The following is an 18,218-nucleotide window of genomic DNA, read 5'->3' as shown; positions in this document are numbered from 1 at the left end:
AATAGCCAACGATGGATACCTCATTTGGCTCTGTGCCGTCTGTCACTGAAGGAATTTGAGAAGCGCCTGGTACTGGGATGAATTGTCGATGGAATCGGTGGAGGGGCGGAGTTTATTGCCGTGGCGAGGTGATGCGTAAGAAGGGGGCGGAGCGTGTGTGCGCTTCTCTTCGGCCGCCGGGGCGTGGCTAACCTTGAGTGACAGCGCGAATGAGGCGGTGCTGGTAGGCTGCGCGCGCAGTCAGAGTGCGTCCGTTTGCGGGGGACAGCCACTGAGGTGAATTGTGAAAGAAACAGCATAACACAACGGTCCCTATTAAACCGATTTGTAGCTGCATAGCAATAAACTGAGGTAAGAGCTAAATACCCCAAATGAATTTTTCAATCTCAGTCTACGGCATGACTTCTGGCAGTGTTCTTTTGGTCTGGTGCAATGAATTTGAATTTTTTATTTTATCATATTTTCCCTGATCATTTATCATCATGAAAACAGGTCAGTCTTTATTTTTTGGCTATTTCGTTTGAGTCCCTTGGTAATGTCAAGGTTATACAATTAGGCAGGACGGAAGGTTTTATTTTTCTTATTTTGTGTTTAAATATTTTCAGCTAAATGCCTTTTTTGTGAAAATCTCTGTCGGGTAAAATGGCATCCGAAGCTCGTGTGTGGGTTAATTAAAGGATAATTGCTTACTGTTGAAATTCTAAAGCCTGGTCTTTCAATATACTGTATATTCTGAGGATGAAAGGCTAAAGCTTTTTATTGCTGTTACTCTGCCAAAGTATTTCACACATTGCATTTATCTTCTGTTGTTAGGTATTTTACTGCTTATTTAATGTGAATTTTACTTTAATTGCTGACAGTAACTGGCGGTGTTTTAATTCTGGTACTGGAAGTATTAAAATGACAGTTTTTTAAATTCAGACTAAGTTAGAGATTTTGCTGCAGTTCTGATTAAGATGCTTTTCGGTGATGTCATACAAGCATTGAATGTTGCCTTGATATCAATGTTCTAATTATACCTTCTGTCTTAAGAATTAGCATAGTTGTGAATTTTATTGAGGTAACCGAATTGTCTTAATCTAAAATTCAGAGTAATCCATACAATTTGGTTTAGTAGACATATGAATTATTTCATATTTTTCTTCACTTTGGAAATCACCAACATTGAATAGAATTGATGTAGTCTGGTGAAATGCTGTGCCCTAGGTCTTCAGCAATAAAATATAATCTATGTATAAAAACATCATTGTGCCAAATCCAGCAGAATCATTCAACCAAAGTTTACAGCAATGCCTGTATGACAGTATGTTATATATTAATTACATGCAGATCCCGTTGTATTTCCTGAATTGCTGTCTGTTTTTGTTTTAATCTGGTACCATCTTCCATTTGATTTAATAGTTATGACTTGGGTGTAATGTGTATACTGATTTGTATTTTCTTCATTATGGAATATTTTGGGCTTGCAATATTAGAAACATAGGTTCCTGACGAAGGGTTTGTTTGGCTACAAGGGCAGAAAACATTGTCATACATGATGCTGTTAATCTACTATGATCTACCAAGTTCATTCAGCATGGTTAACTTGTATCACGCTTAGCTATGTCAAATTGTGTGCAGTGTTTCATAATTTTGTCTTTTTGTTCAAATAGACAATTCAGTATAATGGTAGATATATGAACTAGAGGAGTTTCTAAGTAGAACAGCTTGCACTCACTCTGTGGAATTTGCACATTCTCCCCTTGTCTGCGTGGTTTCCTCCGGGTGCTCCAGTTTCCTCCCACAGTCCAAAGATGTTCAGGTTAGGTGAATTGGCCACGCTAAATTGCTTGTATTGTTAGGTAAATGTAGGGGAATGGGTTTGGTGGGTTGTTCTTCGGAGGGTTGATGTGGACTTGTTGGGCTGAAGGGCCTGTTTCCACATTGTAAGTAATCTAATCTAATCTAGAACATTTATCAATGGAATAGCTTTGACCCATTAATTTCAAGGATGTCTATGAACCTTGTGTTCAACTCTTTATGAATGCATGTATTAGCACCTAAATAGTATTCATTGTACAGACGAAAATCTATTTTTACTACTGTGAATGTAACCTCTCCATTTACTACATAAACAATACAATGAACTTTTTTTTTGCAGGACGAAAATATCACTACGTTAGTTAGGAATATATTCTGCTTCTGAGGTTTGCAGTATGATCTGCATGTTTATATGGAAGAGTTTAAGTTGACATAGACTATCACCAGCACTGGAAAATCCAGGGTATTTTTGTTTGCTCATAGTTGTCTCTTTCTGTCGATCCTAAGTGTCTTAGTGACCAAATATGTACTGTTTAAGATAAGCTGTTGCATGGTGGAGAATGACCAGTTTGAGACATAGTTAACTATATAAAAGCAGGAGTGAAGAATGGTTTGTGTTTACATCAAGAAAATCTTCGGTGGAGTAGGGCTTTTGAGCCTGGGGCCTGTTTGTTCTGTCTGCTTTTCTTTTCTCTTTTGTTTTCTCTCTGTTTCTCTCACTCTTTCTTTATTTTACTACTTGTTGAAGAGCTTGGTTGCAATGATGACATTGGCAGGAGGTGGTCCTGGTGCTGATTCATACCTGCTTTGGCAGACGTGAGTTTGGGTTCCTGGTGTTGTCTGCTTCCAGCACAGAGTCATGGAGGTAGAAGTGAGTTTGTGCCCCATGTGAGACCCGGTGACATTATCAGCGGCTGCATTGGCGAGGTGGGCTCGAAGCGGAATTGCGGGGACAGAGTCAAGTTTTGTCTGGCGTGCTACCGAGCAGCATTGTGGCATCTGCATTGGTGAGGTCCAGTGAGGGCTCAGTTGTGAGGGTGTCGGTGGAGGCAAGATGGTGCTGAAGAGTGGCAACTTTGGTTCTAGCAGTGGTGGCGTGGCAAAAGGGACTCCTGCATAGTCACAATGCCCACTGCCTGTTGCAGAGCACCTAACAAAAAGGACTGTAAAGTTGAACACTTTCTTTTATTTTTCTGCCTTTATGTTCTGTTTTGGTTTATTTTTCAATGTTTTAAAATGGTGCCGGAAAGGCGACACTTTAGAACACTTTTCTGTGTCATTTGTAACAAAATACATGTGGCAATAAATAAATCTAATTAATCAAAATGCAGTAACTCATCACGACTCCTCTGCAGCGCATCCTAAACTCCTGACCTCTAATGCTTAGTAGGACAAGAGCAGCAGATACATGGGAACACCACCTGCAGGTTCCCCTCCAAGGTGCTCATTGTTCTTGGAAATATATCACTACCCCTTCACAGTCACTCAGTCAAAATTCTGGCGCACCTTCCCTGAAGCACTGCGGGGTGTTTTTACACTTTAAGGACTACTGTGTTTCAGAAGGCAACTTGCTGCCGCATTCTTCACAGAAATTAAGGATGCATATAAATGCCAGTCTAGCCAGTCTAGTTCACATCCCATCGGCAAAAAATTTCAAAAATTCTTCTAGGAGTTAGGAGTAATGATAGAGTCATAGAGATGTACTGCATGGAAATAGACCCTTCGATCCAACCCGTCCTTGCCGACCAGATATCCCAACTCAATCTAGTCCCACCTGCCAGCGCCTGGCCCATATCCTTCCAAATCCCTCCTATTCATATACACATCCAAATGCCTCTGAAATGTTGCAATTGTACCAGCCTCCACCACTTTCTCTTTTATATCTTTCCCCACTCACCCTAAACCTATGCCCTCTAGTTCTTGACTCCCCAACCCCAAGGAAAAGACTTTGTCTATTTACACTGTATACATGCTCCTCATAATTTTGTAAACCTCTGTAAGGTTACCCCTCAGTCTCCGACGCCCCAGCCTGTTCAACCTCTCCCTATAGCTCAAATCCTCCAACCCTGGCAACATCCTTGTAAATCTTTTCTGAACCCTTTCAAGTTTCACAACATCTTTCCAATAGGAAGGAGACCAGAATTGCACGCAATATTCCAACAGTGGCTGAACCAATGTCCTGTACAGCCGCAACATGACCTCCCTACTCCTGTACTCAATACTCTGACCAATAAAGGAAAGCATACCAAACGCCACCATCGCTATCCTAATGAAGAAGACGTTTGGTATGCTTTCCTTTATTGGTCAGAGTATTGAGTTCTAGGGTACACCTGATCAGGTCCTGGGGATTTATCCACCTTTTATGCATTTCAACATCCAGAGACTTCCTCCTCTGTAATTTGGACATTTTGCAAGGTGTCACCATCTATTTCCCTACAGCTTACATAAACCATATCCTTTTCCACAGTAAATACTGATGCAAAATACTCGTTTAGTATCTCCCCCATTTTCTTGGCTCCACACAATGCCAGCTTTGCTGATCTTTGAGGGGTGAAAATGTGTTGCTGGAAAAGCACAACAGGTCAGGCAGCATCCAAGGAGCAAGAGAATCGACGTTTTGGGAAGGGCTCATGCCCGAAACGTCGATTCTCCTGCTCCTTGGATGCTGCCTGACCTGCTGCGCTTTTCCAGAAACACATTTTCAGCTCTGATCTCCAGCATCTGCAGTCCTCACTTTCTCCTGATCTTTGAGGGGCCCTATTTTTTTCTCTAGTTACCCTTTCGACCTTAACGTAATTGTAAAAACCCTTTGGATTCTCCTTAATTCTATTTGCCAAAGCTATCTCGTGTCCCCTTTTTGCCCTCCTGATTTCCCTTTTCAGTATACTCCTACTGCCTTTATACTCTTCTAAGGATTCACTTGATCCATCCTGTCTATACCTTACATATGCTTCCTTCTTTTTCTTAACCAAACTCTCAATTTCTTTAGTCATCCAGCATTCCCTATACCTACCAGCCTTTCCTTTCACCCTGACAGGAATATACTTTCTCTGGATTCTCATTCTCATTTCTGAAGGCTTCCCATTTTCCAGTCGTCCCTTTACCTGTGAACACCTGCCCCCACTCAGCTTTCGAAAGTTCTTGCCTAATACCATCAAAATTGGCCTCTCTCCAATTTAGAACTTCAACTTTTATATCTGGTCTATCCTTTTCCATCATGATTTTAAATCTAATAGAATTATGGTCGCTGGCCCCAAAGTGCTCCCCCACTGACACCTCAGTCACCTGCCCTGCCTTATTTCCCAAGAGGAGGTCAAGTTTTACACCTTCTCTAGTAGGTACATACTGAATCAGAAAACTTTCTTGTACACACTTAACAAATTCCTCTCCATCTAAACCCTTAACACTATGGCAGTCCCAGTCTATGTTTGGAAAGTTAAAATCCCCTACCATAACTACCCTATTATTCTTATAGATAGCTGAGATCTCCTTACAAATTTGTTTCTCAATTTCCCTCTGACTGTTAGGAGGTCTATAATACAATCCCAATTATGTGATCATCCCTTTCTTATTTCTCAGTTCCACCCAAATAACTTCCCTGGATGTATTTCCAGGAATATCCTCCCTCAGCACAGCTGTAATGCTATCCCTTATCAAAAGTGCCACACCCCCTCCTCTCTTGCCTCCCTTTCTATCTTTCCAGTAGCATTTGTACCCCGGAACATTAAGCTGCCAGTCCTGCTCATCCCTGAGCCATGTTTCTGTAATTGCTATGATATCCCCAGTCCCAAGTTCCTAACTATACCCTGAGTTCATCTGCCTTCTCTGTTAGGCCTCTTGCATTGAGATAAATGCAGTTTATTAGTCCTACCTTGTCTCTGCCTGCCCTGACTGTTTGACTTGCTTCTGTTCTCAACTGTATCAGTCTCAGATTGACCTCTTTCCTCTCCCTGGGTCCCAAGCCCCCACCTTACCAGTTTAAATGCTCCTGAGCAGCTCCAGCAAGTTTCCCTGCCAGTATATTAGTCCCCTTCCAATATTGGGACAATCCGTCCTTCTTGTACAGGTCACTTCTACCCCAAAAGAGATTCCAATGATCCAAAAATGTGAATCCTTCTTCGATACACCACCTCCTCAGCCATGCATTCATCTGCTGTATCCTCCTATTCCTGCCCTCACTAGCTCGTAGCACTGGGAGTAATCCAGATATTACTACTCTCGAGGACCTTGTTTTTAAATTCCTGCCTAACTTTCTGTAATCTCCCTTCAGACTCAATCTTTTCCCTTCCTATATCGTTGGTTCCAATGTGGACAATGACCTCTTGCTGGCCCCTCTCCCCCATGAGAACACTCTGCACCTTCTCGGAGAAATCCTTGATCCTGGCACCAGGGAAGCAACACACCCTTCTGATTTTTCGCAATTGGCCACAGAAACGTCTGTCTATATCTCGGACTAGAGAATCACCAAATACAATTCATCTCTTGGAACCCGTCATTGCATTAGAGCCAGTCTCAATACCAGGAACTTGGCTGTTCGTGCTACATTCCCCTGAAAATCCATCCCCCATCTACATTTTCCAAAACAGCATAATTGTTTGAAATGGGTATAGCCCCAAAAGACCCCTGCACTAGCTGCCTACCTCTCTTACCTTTCCTGGAGTTAACCCATCTATGTGACTGAATCTGAGACTTTTCCCCCATTCCTATAACTGCCATCCATCACATACTGTTGTTGTTGCAAATTCCTCATCGCTTCTAACTGTCTCTCCAATCGATCCATTCGATCTGATAAGATTCTCAATCAACAGCATTTATGGCAGATATAATCTGCTGTAATCTTAAACTCTCTCTTTAAACTCCCAAATCTGACAAGAAGCACATTTCACTCTACTAAAGGCCATTTTTGCTTCTTCACAATCTACGGACCCAGAAAATAACACCGTCTTATTCTTCTACAAACTCTGCCCCAGGTTAAGTTAATAGTTATGGCTTATATTTTAAGTTTAATCAAGAGATACATCTCCAAAAACATATAATCAAGAAAGAACCCACTCTGTCCACTACTGCAGCCTTTCTGTAGGTCACACTTAAAACAACAATACACTTATCTGCTTCTGTGTTATGAACTTCACCCAACAGTTCTTCCAAGATCAGTTGTGAATTTCACTGTTTGTTAATTTTCCCAGACGCACTCCAATGTCCAGCAGTTCATGAATTCAAACAGCAAAGGCAGTGTCAGTTTCTTTCTTTCTCTCTCTCCTACACTGACCTCACCATGTTCTTCCTTTTGTCTCTTCTTCTGCCTTTTAAAACTGTTGTTGTTTTGACTTCCTTTTTCTCCTAAATTCCAAAACAATGCAACAGCATATAAAACAGTAATTGGTGCCCCTGGAATTCGAGGCAATTACATTCAGCACCTTAAAAATACCTCAAAGGAGCAGTTGTTACAGCCAGAAATTTTTTCTGTCCTCCATCTTGGATTAATAGCAGCGTAGATAATGTGAACAAAGCACAAGGATACGTGAATGATAGAATGCAATAGAAATTTCTTTGCCCATTGAGTCTGTGCCACCAAGAATGCACGCTATCCACACTAGTTGCACTCTCCTGCACTAGGCCTCTGGCCTTGAATGTTATGATACTTCAAGTGTTCATCCAAGTACTTTTAAAAAGTTCTGTGGATCCCCTCTCAACTGTCCTCCAACACAGTGCAATCCAGAACCCCTTCACACTGAGTGAGAAAGCTTTTCCTCAAAGTCCCGTGCCTTTCACTTCAAAATTGCGCCCCCTTGTCCTTGTCCCTCCTAATCTTATACAACTTGATCAGGTAACTCCTAAGCCTAATCTGCACTCACGAAAACATCGCATGCTTATCCTGTCTTTGGTCATAGCTGAAATGCATCTTCCAAGACAATATTCTGGTGAATTTCCTTTTCAGCCCTTCTTTCCCATATTGTGGTGATCAGAACTACACACACTATCCCTAACTGTGGCCTAACCAAAGTATTGTCCAGTTCCAACATGGCCTCCCTGCTTTTAGAATCTTTTACCATGACTGATACCAGTAAGTATCCCATATGCTGCCTTAACAACCCATTGTCCTGCCCTGTCACTTCTCGGATTCTGTAGTCAAGCGCTCCAAAATCCCTCTGTTCCTCTGAGCTTTCTAGTGTCCTGCATTTATTGAGTATTCCCTCATCGTGTTCCAAAGTGCATTACTTCTCATTTTATTATGGTTGAATTCCATCTGCTGCTCATCTGCCCATCTGACAAATCTCTTCATATCCACCTGTAACCTAACACCTTTCTCCTCACTGTCACACACCTGGCAACTCTTTGTATCACCCACAAATTTACTTATCATTCTCCCATATTCTTATCAATATCATTTATGAATATTGCAAACAAGAAGGAACCTTGCACTGACCCCTATGGTATGCTGCTGCACATCGGGCTCTAGACTCGCAAACGGCCTTCTCCCAAAGCCCTGTTTTTCCTGTCACTAAGATAATTTTCGATTCAACTTGTCAAATTACCCATTATCTCATGAGCTTTTATCTTTTTCAGTTTCCCATGAGAGATATCATCACAGGCCTTGATGAAATCCATATAATCCACAGAGTAAGTTTGCAGATGACACCAAAGTTGGAGGTGTAGTGGACAGCGAAGAGGGTTACCTCAGATTACAACAGGATCTTGACCAGATGGGCCAATGGGCTGAGAAGTGGCAGATGAAATTTAATTCGGATAAATGCGATGTGCTGCATTTTGGGAAAGCACTTGTGCACTTAATGGTAAAGTCCTAGGGAGTGTTGCTGAACAAAGAGACCTTGGAGTGCAGGTTCATAGCTCCTTGAAAGTGGAGTCGCAGGTCGATAGGATAGTGAAGAAGGTGTTTGGTATGCTTTCCTTTATTGGTCAGAGTATTGAGTACAGGAGTTGGGAGGTCCTGTTGCGGCAGTACAGGACATTGGTTAGGCACTGTTAGAATATTGTGTGCAGTTCTGGTCTCCTTCCTATCGGAAAGATGTTGTGAAACTTGAAAGGGTTCATAAAGGATTTATAAGGATGTTGCCAGAGTTGGAGAATTTGAGCCATAGGGAGAGGCTGAACAGGCTAGGGATGTTTTCCCTAGAGTGTCGGAGGCTGAGGGGTGACCTTATGGAGGCTTACAAAATTATGAGGGGCATGGATAGGGGAAATAGGCAGAGTCTTTTCTCTGGGGTCAGGGAGTCCAGAACTAGAGGGCATAGGTTTAGGGTGAGAGGGGAAAGATCTAAGAGACCCAAAGGGCAACTTTTTCACGCAGAGGGTGGTACGTGTATGGAATGAGCTGCCAGAGGAAGTGGTGGAGGCTGGTACAATTGCAACATTTGGATGGGTATATGAATAGGAAGGGTTTGGAGGGATATGGGCCGGGTGCTGGCAGGTGGGACTAGATTGGGTTGGGATATCTGGTCGGCATGGACGGGTTGGACCGAAGGGTTTGTTTCCATACTGTACGTTTCTGTGACTCTATAACTGCCTTACCCTCATACGCACACTTCGACTCCTCTTCAAATTTACACCAGGTTTGTTAGGCGTGATGTTCCCTGACAAAGCCATGCTGATTATCACAAAGGGTGCTACAGGCTTGGAACGCTTTCCACAAATGGCAGTGGATGCTGGATAAGTTAATTTTAAATCTGAGGTCGATAATTTTTTTTGTGGAGCAAGAGTATTAAGGGATATGGACCAAAGCAGTTATATAGAATTAGGCCACAGATAAGCTATGATTGTATGAGCTACTCCTGTTCCTGTGTTCCTACTTAAATGATGATAATTGGTCCTATAAAATTTGGGAATTAATGGTACATAAGAAAAATAATTGAATAAGACTGTAAACCATAGGTGCAGAAGTAGGCCATTTAACATTTGATGAAGGTCTTTTGCCCGAAACGTCGATTTCACTGCTCCTTGGATGCTGCCTGAACTGCTGTGCTCTTCCAGCATCACTAATCCAGTATTTGGTTTTCAGCATCTGCAGTTATTGTTTTTACCTCATTTAACATTTGAGTCTGCACCTCTAGTCAATGAGATCATGACTTCAACTCCACTTTCTAGCCTTTTACTGCAACAACCTTTGATTCCCTTTCTAATTAAAAATCTGTCTATCTTTGCCTTGAACGTAGTAAATACCACAGCCTTGACAGTCATCTGCAGTAAAGATTTCCACAAAACTGCTAACTTCTGAGAGAAGAAATTCACCCTCATTTGTTTTTAAATGTGCTAATCCCTTGATGTGAGATTATTCTGTGTCTCCCCTGTCAAGTTCTCTAAGAATGCTATAGGCTTCAATAAGATCACCTCTGATTCAGTGAGTGCAGGCCCAATCTACTCAACCTCTTCCTCATAAAATACCCTCCATAACTAGTTTTAGCTGAAAGAATCTTCTCTGGACTGTCCCCAGTGTGAGTATATCTTTGTTTCGATAAGTGGACTAAAACTGTTCATTGTATTCCACCTGATGTCTGATTAGTGCATTGTACAGTTTTAGCAAAACTTCCTTACTTTTTATATTGTATTTCCCTTGAAATAAAAGCTAACATTACATTTGCCTTCCTTTTTACCCACTGAACTTGGCTGCCAGCATCTTTGTAGTTTGAGGATGAGGCCTCCCAAAACCCTCTGTTCTGTAGCTTTCTGCACACACATTCTCCATTTAAATAATATTCAGCTACTCTATCCTTCTGCATAACTGCATAATCTCCTATCTTCCCACAATGTTTTCCATCTGCCAAGTTTCAGCCTACATGCTTCGTGTCTCTATATTCCACTGCAGACATTCATCCTCAGGATGTGCCTTTCCACACATTTTTTGTCATCTGCAAACTTGGTTGTAATACATTCACTTTCTTCATCCAAGTCATTATTATATATATATTTTTTTCTCAACTGTCTTCTATTTGGTAGCTAATCCTCTTATCCATTCTAATACACTACTTTGAGCATGAGCTATTATACTATTAAATAGCTTCATGTGTGATACCTTATCAAACACCTTCGAAAATTCACATTTATTACATCCACTGCTTCCCCTTTATCTGACTTGTTACCTGCTCAGAGTTCTGGTAAATTTGTCAGGCATGATATCTCCTTCATGAAGCCAATACTGACTCTGTTTGACTATATTATTATTTATAAATGCTCTGCTATTACATCTTTTATACTAGACTCTGACAGATGTGATTTAGGTCAGTGAGCATAACCTACCTTTTTATCTCATTTCCTTTGTAAATTAACAAATAAAAAGAATAGGTAAAACATTACAAGAATAGTTGTAAGTCGGAGGATGGAATGGAGAGAGGAACTTGGTGAAATTACCATCACAAGGGGCACAGTAATAAGCAAACCCATGAAGGTGGGGACTGACAAATCTCCATGTCTGGATTAGCTTCATCTTCAGGTCTTCACAGAGGTTGTTAATGAGGTATTCAATTCATTGGTACTAATTTTTCAAAATTCCCTTGGTTTAGGAAAGGCTTCATTTGAGTCGAAAATATCAAATATAACCATCCTATTCAAGAAGGGAGGGAGGCCAAATACAGGAAACTATAGACCAGTTAGCTTGATGTCTGTTGTGGGACAGTGGTTAGAATCGTTCCTTAAGGAACTGATAGCTGTGCACTCAGGAAGTAATCAGGGAAAAACCAGCACATTTCCTTTCAAGGAAATCATGTTTAATCAGTTTATTGGAGTTAGTGTCACAAAGTAGACCCTTCAATCCAACTTGTCCATATCGACCAAGTTTCCCAAGCTAAACTAGTCTATTTGCCTGTGTTTGGCGCATATCCAATCTGGATTTCGAAGCTACTTGGGTGCTGCCTGAACTGCTGTGCTCTTCCAGCACCACTAATCCAGAATCTGGTTTCCAGCATCTGCAGTCATTGTTTTTACCGCATATCCTTCGAGACCTTTCCTATTCGTGAACCTGTCTGAGTCTGTTTTAAATATTGTAACAGTACTTGCATCTACCACTTCCCCTGGCAGTTTATTCTACATATGAACCACCCTCTGTGTGGAAAACGTTGCCCTTCAGGTTTCTTTTTGTCATCTCATCTTTAAAATTATGCCCTCTATCCCACCATTTTTTTAGTTCCCAGTACATTGACTTAGATCAAATTTCTGCTGAATTGAAATCAAGCCCTCAACTTATCCAGTTTGGTACTCAATGAAAGGTGCAAAGTGTTTCATTTTGAATGACTATGTATTTGTTGGGTTGACCATAATCAGTTATCCATCTGGCATTAAACAGTGAATTAAGGTTATATTGTGTTGTCAAGAAAGTTCATATCAGCCTGTGCAGCATGTGAAAAACTCTTTGAAAGTTCTTTTGAAAGAAGAAAGAGTAGTGTGCTGTGGATGAAGGGCAGCCTGTAGATGTTCTATATTCCAGGAGGCATTTGATAAGGTGTCAAATCAAAAGCTTTTGCATCAAAGCTCATGGTGTAGAGGGTAACATATTAGCTTAGCTATAAAGACTAGCTGGCAGAAAACAAAATATGCATAGATGTGTCTTTGATTGGCAAAGTGTAATAAGTGCATTCCATATGGTTTGCTAACATGAGAAAATTTTAATCAGTAACTGAGTCAAGGAGTATAATGGAAAAGGCAGGAAGTAGAAAAGGCAGGCAAGTGGAGTTGAGGACTTTCAGATTTAAATGAGCAGAGCAGACTCAATAGGCTGACTGGCCCATTTCTTCTCATCTGTGTTTGTGTGACTGTATGACTGAGTGGTGTGTTGATACTCTGCCTTTAAGAAATGTGTTCCGTGCTGTTGCTCTTGCAGAGGGGGTTGTCATATACGAAATGTGTCCTTCATACAAGCAGTTGGTAAACAACTATTTGAGAATAAAACCCAATTCTTCCTGGGTGTATTTTCAAAAGTAAGACAAAAGAATCATGAGTGGACAGGGTCAGGCTCATTCAGACCCAAAAGGATTTTTGTTTTGCCTAGTTAACACAGTGCACCCAGGCATATCCCTACGAATTTTCTTTTTTTCTGGAAGTAATCTTACCGGATCCTGAATATGAGTATATGGTGTCTAATTGTCTCCAGTTTTCTGTATTAACTAGTCAAATTGTAGATGGTTCACTTTGAGAACAGTCCACCTCTTCTACTCCACTCCAATATTATCTGTCATTCTTCACTACTCATACCATCTAATACATTTGCTCTTCCTGATTGACTTACCTGCAATATTGTTTTAATATGTTTTAAGTGACAAAACTGATTCTTCTTCCTGTGATCAGAAGTATCAATCAGATAAGTCACTTTACTGGTTTTCTGAGCTACCTTGTATGGAACTCTGAATTTTGCTTTCAGTGGTTAATCTTGCAAAGGCAATAATACTAATAATTCATCTCTTGTGTGAAATGTTAGATTAGATTAGATTTAGATTAGATTACAGTGTGGAAACAGGCCCTTCTGCCCAACAAGTCCACACCGACCCGCTGAAGCGCAACCCGCCCATACCCCTACATTTACCCCTTACCTAACACTACGGGCAATTTAGCATGGCCAATTCACCTGACCTGCACATCTTTTTGACTGTGGGAGGAAACTGGAGCACCCGGAGGAAACCCACGCAGACACGGAGAGAACATGCAAACTCCTGAGGCGGGAATTGAACCCTGGTCTCAGGCGCTGTGAGGCAGCAGTGCTAACCACTGTGCCGCCGTGTTCTTTTAGTGTGTTTGTCCACATTTTTAAAATTTTGCCTATAAATGTCTTTGTGCTTTTTAAAAATTCACTTGAGGCTTTTTGGAACACGTAATCTAATTAGCGAGTTTTCAAAAGATTTGTAGCTCAGGTTGAGGTTCTGGAATATAGGTTTGCTCGCTGAGCTGGGAGGTTCATTTTCAGACGTTTTGACACCATACTAGGTAGCATCTTCAGTGAGCCTCTGGACGAAGCATTGCTGATGATTTCTGCTTTCTATTTATGTGTTTGGGTGTCTTTAGGGTTGGTGATGTTCTTTCCTGCGATGATGTAATTTACTGTTCTTTTTCTCAGGTGTTAGTAAATGTGATCCAAGTCAATGTGTTTGTTGATAGAGTTACAGTTGGAATGCCATGCCTCTAGGAATTCTCGTGCATGTCTCTGTTTGGTTTGTCCTAGGATGGATGTGTTGTCCCAGTCAAAGTGGCCAAGGAACTACACCAAAGACTAAAACACTTAGTAGAAGACTCACGCCACTCTATCCACTCCACCCAAGAATTCCTGAAGACCGTCAAAGACACCAAGATAGAGGAGGATGAAATCATGGTATCCTTTGACGTAACAGCCCTGTTCACATCAATCAACATTAACCTGGCCAAGGAAACACTGACTACACCATTAGAAGAGGTGTTGCTGGAAAAGCGCAGCAGGTCAGGCAGCATCCAAGGAACAGGAGAATCGACGTTTCGGGCATAAGCCCCTCATTCCTGAAGAAGGGCTTATGCCCGAAACATCGATTCTCCTGTTCCTTGGATGCTGCCTGACCTGCTGCGCTTTTCCAGAAACACCTTTTCAGCTCTGATCTCCAGCATCTGCAGTCCTCACTTTCTCCTCCTACACCATTAGAAGACCCAAAGACATGTGTACCAGACACCGCTAACTTCGTCAGCAAGGACAGCATTGTCAAGCTAGTAGACCTATGCCTTACCACCCACGTCACATTCAACAACAACAAAACCTACAGACAAACCAATGGAACCAACGGGATCTCCGATATCAGGTTCTTCGCAGAGACAATAGTGCAGAGACTCAAACAAACAGCTCTGCCAACCGATTAACCCAAACTTTGGGTCCGCTATGTGGATTACACCTTTGTCACCACTAAACAAAGCAACTTAGAGGAAATCTTCAAGACTATTAATAATAGCCTTACTGGCATAAAGTTCACCAAAGAGGAGGAAAAGAACAATAAACTGCCATTCCTAGATGTCGCATTAAAGCGAACAGCTAATGCGGAACTTAAAACCAGCGTCTACAGGAAAACAACACATACAGACCAACTATTGATCTACAGAGGCAATCACCCCAACATCCACAAGCAAAGCTGCATCAGAATATTATTCCAATGAACTGCTACACACTGCAGCACAAAGGAGTTATGCAGAGCAGAGCAAAATCACCTATACAGTGTATTCAAAAAGAATAGGTACCCAATGAACAGAGTCTGCTGATTTCACAGCAACAAACTCAAACAAGCAGACAAAACATGTCCAGAAACCCTGGCCATTCTCTCCTATGTCAAAGACATCTCTGAAATGACTGCCAGACTACTCAAACCCCTTGGCGTCGTGGTAACCCACCAACACACTAAAACAGGAGCTAATGAACTGGAAAGACCCAATACAGACAACCAACAAAACTAATGTAATTTACAAAATACCATGCAAGGACTGTAACAAACACTACATTGGACAAACAAGCATAAAACTAGTCACCCAGGCTACATGAACATCAACTAGCCACAAAACGACATGACTCTCTGACACTAATGTCCTTATATACAGATGAGAAAGGACACCATTTCAACTGGGACAACACATCCATCCTGCGACAAGCCAATTAGAGAGAGACATGAATTCCTAGAAACGTAGTATTCCAACTGGAACTCTATCAACAAACACATCGACTTGATCACATTTGCCAACCCCCTGAGAAAAAAAACAGTAAATGACACCACCACAGGAAATGACATCATAACCCAAAGAAACCCAAACATATGAATAGAAAGCATGAATTATCTGCAGTGCTTCATCTGGAGGCTCACTGATGCCTAGTATGGTGACAAAATGTCTGAAATGAACCTTCCAGCTCAGTGAGCAAACCTATATCCAGATAATAATCTAATACTGAGTATTTATATTTTTGTCTTCAAAACTTCCCTTCAGATAGTTTTAATAGACCTCTTTATCTCATGGCCATAAAGCAATTCAAAAGTGATAAATCTAGTAGATTCGTTTTGGGGAATCTCTGGTAGCAAGTAGCAAAAAAGCTAATCTTTTGGATACACATGACCATCTGTCCTAATTATGGTTTTGGCAGTCTGGTACAATTCCAAAGCTCCCTGTATTTGCTGATGACATGGTGTTGGTGCAGTTGTTTTATACCCATGACATACTGATATGCTGGAAAAGATTAGACAAAGTCAGAGTACCTGAGATTGTTATGACCTACCAATGCAAATAAGTTAAAATAACTGAGTTAACCTTTCCATGAGTACTATGGTTGTAATTGTCCTTCAATAAGTAGCTTCTGGAAGTTGAGTTGTTATAGCTATAACTTTAAGTATATACTGATGTCCCGCTTGCAGTTTGGCAATGATTCTACTCATGCTCAATTTACTCAGATCGGTTACTGAAGAACCAGTTTCCAAGGTGCTGGTTTCATTACACGGTTTTTCTTACTACCTGACATGCATAGCACATTTTAGAGAGCTTCACCACATCTTTATGAAGTCTTGGCCAGGTAAAATGCCTGTTCATTGATGCTTGTGTCTCCTTATTCCTACATGTCCTGCCATAGGAATCTCGTGCTTCTTTGTATGATTGTATGATTATTTGAGGAAGAACATTGTTTGCTGATCTGTGAGGATAGCTCCAATTCCTTCTCCATTTTAATCTTAAGGATCACTGGGAAAGTGTGCTGGAAATCAAGTTGTGCTATTTCCAGAGTCAACACAAAAGTTAAATGTTTTAAAGAGTATGCTGAGTTTCCCAATTTACCTGCCTTTGAGGCCCAGAATGATAGAAAGCACTGACCAGGTGTCTGTTTGCTCTTGCTCTAGTTCACAGGTCACTCATTTTTGATAATTGCCTTGGGTGTCTAGTTACTTGCTTTACAAAACTTACAGGTGCCCTTTCAAACACTGGCTTCAGAACATGTTTTGGAACATTGGTTGTGGCAATGTAATAGCATTTCAAAACTCCTTCAGACAGTAACTTCTTTAAATCTGCATCTGCTTCTCATGCCTCAACTATTGAAGATGTCCCAAATAGGTGACTAACTTGGTTTAGCCATTTTTATGGTCATTACAATTGACAGAAGAATCCCTGGAACATATTCCATAAATACTGTGTCTCCTGTAACTTCTCTTAGACTGCCCATGATAATAGCTGAAGCTTTGACTTCCATTCCACCAAATCGTCACTCAGTAGTAAGTCAAGTCCATGCATGGATAATTTTTAAATTAACCAACAATGACTGGCCCAGATAAGGGGTCACACTCTAAATTGGACTTTGAACAGTGGAACTGGGATGTCCTGTGCACTTAGTGTAAGAGTTAGTATACAAGATTTCATGAAATTTTCTGGCGGGAAAACAAAATCCTTCTCATTGTTTTGGGTTTGGCTGTATCATTTGCCTAAAGGAAAACACTTCATCTTCCACCTTGGGACCCTCCAACCACATGGCATCAATGTCAGCTTCACCAGTTTTGCCTTTATGCCTCCAGCATGAACTCATCTGTATCCAGTATAGCTCTTTTTACCATGTCATAATTCCTCAAAATCTCTTCTGACTGTGAAGCATAAATTTCTTGTGCATTACCTGTCAATTTACCATGCCTGAGGAATATCTGATATTGTTTTGGTCAATTTTCCTGTCTCGTTATTTTCTCAAAGGACATTAAAGAATGTCTTCACATCCAATTCCCTAAAATTCTGGTAGGTCTGTGCAAGCTTAAGCATTTCCTTGGCAGTCTTTATGCTATCAGTAGGGTTTTCCCAATCTTCCTGGTTGCTGGGTTCTCTCTTTTAAGGCAGTGTCATTCCAAGCTAAACATTCCCTGGCGCGCACACCTTTTTTTCACCTTTTGCTCTTCTGAATCTAGTTTCATAAATTATTTGTCTTTATCTCTCTCTGCCCTTTAGAAGTCCGACATTTTTTATGTTGAGCTGCTTTATTTTTCTCCATACTCAAGCTACTTAAGTCAAACTATTTGATTTTGACTTTTCACTGCACTGAGTACCTGATCTATCCTGTATTTCTACTAAAACTCAAATGTGTCGCTAGCCCATGGATTATGTTTTTGCAGACAATTCCACTCCCAATTTATTTGTCAGTTCAATCCATCTGGCTTTTGTAATTTCATTTCAGCTTGTCAGGGGTTACTTTTCCATTTGTAGAAAGTTTCCAGTATCACTTCTTTCTAATTTAATAATTTATCACGTACTGATACCATATGCATATCTTCATTTCTCTATTCCATAATAATTCCAGACAAACCCCAAATCTCTTGTCATGACCTGTTTGGGAAAAACTGCCGATTTTAAGCATGACTATTTCCCAGGTTCTAATCACAGGATTACTGAGTTCCCTGATTTTCCTGCCGATTAACTCGGGCTAACAGAAAACACCAATCAGGTTTCTGTACTTTTTTTGC

General features: G+C 41.0%; 1 protein-coding gene across 8 annotated transcripts in view; it reads left to right on the top strand.

Moving 5' to 3' along the window:
* Positions 1-236: 236 nt before the first annotated feature.
* otud7a (OTU deubiquitinase 7A) overlaps positions 237-18,218 on the top strand; it is a 152,604-nt gene continuing 134,622 nt past the window's right edge. For 7 of the 8 annotated variants that reach the window (XM_072552769.1, XM_072552766.1, XM_072552768.1 and 4 more), the window contains exon 1: positions 237-351. The gene's annotated coding sequence lies outside the window, so the exon portion shown is untranslated. The remainder of the gene's footprint in view (positions 352-18,218) is intronic. The other variant, XM_072552770.1, reaches the window with a different exon arrangement.

The sequence above is a fragment of the Chiloscyllium punctatum genome, chromosome 33 (genome assembly GCF_047496795.1).
Source record: "Chiloscyllium punctatum isolate Juve2018m chromosome 33, sChiPun1.3, whole genome shotgun sequence".
NCBI lineage: Eukaryota > Metazoa > Chordata > Chondrichthyes > Orectolobiformes > Hemiscylliidae > Chiloscyllium > Chiloscyllium punctatum.
This window is presented reverse-complemented; position numbering and strand designations above follow the sequence as displayed.